Source organism: Primulina eburnea, chromosome 8, assembly GCF_022965805.1.
Source record: "Primulina eburnea isolate SZY01 chromosome 8, ASM2296580v1, whole genome shotgun sequence".
Taxonomy (NCBI): Eukaryota; Viridiplantae; Streptophyta; class Magnoliopsida; order Lamiales; family Gesneriaceae; genus Primulina; species Primulina eburnea.
Genome location: NC_133108.1, coordinates 32,762,938 through 32,766,873, shown reverse-complemented (window position 1 = coordinate 32,766,873; position 3,936 = coordinate 32,762,938). Strand labels below are relative to the sequence as shown.

Below are 3,936 nucleotides of genomic sequence, written 5' to 3'. Positions count from 1 at the left end.
TTATATTGTTTTTAATTTATTTTCGAAACATGAAATTAAATGTAAGTTAATAAAGCAATTTTCGCCTTTTTGTATGGAAATTCGAGGTATAAAAAATAACCAACCATATGCGGTGCGGTTTAATTACTATTTTAATCTCGGATAATATATGAAAAACGGTTTGTTAATTAGTTCCAGAAGTAATAAAAAAATTTAATAAAAGGTGTCGTAGTACAATAGCAGTCGAGATTGGAAGAATACTTTAACGGCGAAGAAAGTCGAGATTGGGAACCCTGAAAACCTTGAAAAATTGAAAATTTAGGGAGACGAAATGGCTGTGATGGAAGAAGAGCCAGCCGTTGAAAGCAGTTCCAATCTCAATCAAAATCACCGGCGCCGGTTGCGGGATACGAAGTCCGATGGGTAAGAGACCGCCAGTGAAACCGACTGTACGACGCCGTTCCAGGATCAGAAAATTGTCCGGATAACAAGAATACTGATAGTTTAACGAGTGTTAACGACAACGATGTTGAGGTAAGCCGTGTCAAGGACGAAGAACAGCATGAAACGTCTGACTGCGTCGAGAGTGAAGTCAATGAGGCAAGGCTATTGAAATTTTTAGTCTGCTTGCTATGTATTGACTATGTTTTCGCTTGTTCGAATGTAATTTCGATGTTTGGTTCATGGAAACTTATGCAATTGATGTTAGAATGGATTTGAAACTGGACTGCTAAGAAGTTTTGTTTGCTGTATTTGGACATGTTCTCTCATATTCTCTTGAAACATAGGACGACTCAGTTATGGGATATTTAGCACTTTATGCTGCAAATGTACTCTTTGTTTCAATTATGAAAATTATTTTGACAGAAATGAATTTGTGATTAGAAGCTATGTTTCAAAATCTGTTGTACATGGCAGGAGTTAGGATACTGTTGGATGACGCCTGTTAGTAATTAAGAAGTATAAAATACATTCAGGTCGTGCTGGATAGTTGGATTGATAGAGTTGATTTGAAATTCACTTCAATTCCAAACAAGTCAAGGAATTTGAAATCAATGAATTTGAGCACTTTTTATTTGTTTCATGTGAAATCCATCAACCTCAATGACTAGAGCTCGTCTGGCTAGAGCACTTTTTATTACTTTCTTGTCTATGTTAAGTTAATCACCTTTTGGGAATTTAGATATAAGACAACTTACGGACTCATGTTACTTAGTTGTTTCTTATTCTTATGTATAAATCTAAAGTTATGCTAACACCTTGCCATAACTAATGTTTACTTACACTTTCAATATTTTGTTTTTCATTAAATAGAAAGTCTTAGAGGAATCAAATGACGCCAAACTGGAGGGTAATTCCTTATTTAAAGCTGGACAGTATGAAGATGCACTAGCGAAATATGAATTTGCAATACAAATTGTCCAAGATGTGCTTTCGTCTACTGAAATACGATCAATATGCCATGCAAATAGAGCTGCTTGTTTCTCCAAATTGGTATGCTCCTCATGATTGTGGTTAAGAATAATTTTCTATTGTCTAGCATCGATGATGCATAATATACTTGCAAGCTCTCCTTTGGGCATAAATTTTCTCCATTCAAATCAAATTCATTCATCATGTTTGCTTAGATTCGTTAGATGAGCACTTTAGAAGTTAAAATATGCTTTTTCAGTCCACAATGAGGTGGGCAAAGAGGCACAAGTTTACGTGTCTTGGACTAGTACAATCGGAATCGGGCAGTTACTTTCGTTGTAATATGACTTTTGTGGCTATTGATTTCTTCCTTCGTGATCAGGGAAATCATGAAGAGACAATTAAGGAGTGTACAAAGGCACTAGAGCTGAATCCCACCTACGTGAAAGCTTTATTAAGAAGAGGGGAGGCACATGAGAAGCTTGAACATTATGAAGAGTCAATTGCTGGTAAACGTAACACAAAAACGAAAATCCAATACTGTTATTGTGGAGGATAAGTGTTAATTGTTATTTGATACCTTCTTTTTATCACATGTTTTGCAATGCAATGTTTACATCAGGACATGTTTTGCACTGGCCTTTATTTAATCATGTTTATCAGATGTTGGATAAGGAGCCTGACAATTTAAGAGTCCAACCCCTACTTCTGCAGAAAGAAGATATAAGGAAAAGTGTTCCTATCAAAAATGAATGACATAGTGCTGTATTTGATAGAGTACTCCAATTTTGTCAGTATGTCTCCTCATAGGATTACAAAACGGTATTTGGTGGTAATGTGGTATAGATAATCATGACCTCCACATATGCCTTAGTCTAATGTACTATTTCTTTTTCTGGCGACTGTACTAAAATCTTGTTCAACTTCTAGGAATCGGCATATTGCCAAACATTACTTGTATCAAATTTTTGTTTTTTTATGAGATTCCTGCACGTGCTCTTGTTTTGTAGTTTGGATGAAGCTGATATTGTGTTTGCCTATTGTCTCTTGTGCGTAAACTTATTAATATCTCATATGGTACTGAATCATTTTTGTCAAAAGACTCAAAACTTGCAGTTACTTGAATCTTGTCTGAAACTCTTTCTTGTTGATTGCTGCTAGACATGACAAAAGTCTTGGAATTGGATCAGTCGAATGATCAAGCTAGGCGAACCATTATCCGTCTGAAGCCATTAGCAGAAGAAAAACGTGAAAAAATGAAGGAAGAGATGATCGGTAAAGTTTAAATGACTAATCCTTGCAAGTAGTTTTTCCTTTTGTTTCCTTGTCTTTTTAGAATTGAGTTGCTACATAAAAGCTTGCTGCCTGGTTGACGTCTTGTTGAAGCACAATCACTTACATAAGTGTACACGGTCTTTTTGAAATTCAGTTGGCGTTAGATTACTGGACACTAGGATCCCCACCATCAAATCGAAAGATCCCAAATGGTCCAATTACCTCAGATTTATTTATTTATTTATTATTATTATTATTTTATCAAAATGACTACTTGAGGATGATGGTCGTTGCTATACTTTGTCTCTCACACTAAGTTAATGAAGTGTAAATTTGAGGGAAAAAAGAAGAAAGTCACTGATCACACACACAATCATGAAATTCTGTAGGAAATATTGTTTCTGATATTTGCATCTGCATATATTCCTCTTGGAAAGAAGTCAGCGGTGAAATCCTTGACTGTCTCTGTCTGCTCCTTTGTTTCATCACTAGGATATAGTTTTATGTTATTGTGTACTTTCCTGACATCCGGACACCCCGATTTAATATTCCCCTTTGGGGACGATGGCACAGGTAGCAGTTCCATTTATAGGTTGGTTCACCTAGTCGATATATCATTTAGCTTATTTGATAGAAAACAACAACGTATGTTTCTACAATCTGATGAAGTATATTGTCTTCATGAAAATTGATTACCTGTTTCTTCGGAGTGCAGGGAAGTTGAAAGAAATGGGAAATTCTATTTTGGGCCGTTTTGGCATGAGCGTTGACAATTTTAAAGCTGTCAAAGATCCGAATACTGGTTCCTATTCTGTTTCATTTCAGAAATAGTTTTACAATTTTCAGATTTAACTTATACACTACTATGAACAATTGTTTTGAATGTTTCGGGGATTTACTGCGAGTCCTGTCTATTTGAAAGGGTTATTTATATTCTAGTTGTATGACACCATTCAGGTATTGGTGTGTTGGTAATCTATATACATATACCTATATTTGTACTACCTGTAAAATTGCCAACGATCTATCTCTACATCTATCTATACTACCTGTAAAAGTGCCCACGAAAGGGTAAAGTTTTTCCATTGTGAGAACTCACAACTTTGCCCTTTAATTGTGTATAAAACATAAAAGAATCAGGGGTATGCATGTAAAAGTCAACTTTGAGGCACGAGTATTGTTCGGAAAAAAAATTTGCGATATAAGAAAGAATCTGTCAATTCTCTAAATTTATAATCGTAAGTGGTCAATAGAAATAATTTTCTGCAA

At 35.3% G+C, this 3,936-nt stretch overlaps 1 pseudogene; it reads left to right on the top strand.

The window, feature by feature from the left end:
* Window positions 1-310: 310 nt before the first annotated feature.
* Window positions 311-3,671, top strand: LOC140839167 (uncharacterized; annotated as a pseudogene).
* Window positions 3,672-3,936: the final 265 nt, after the last annotated feature.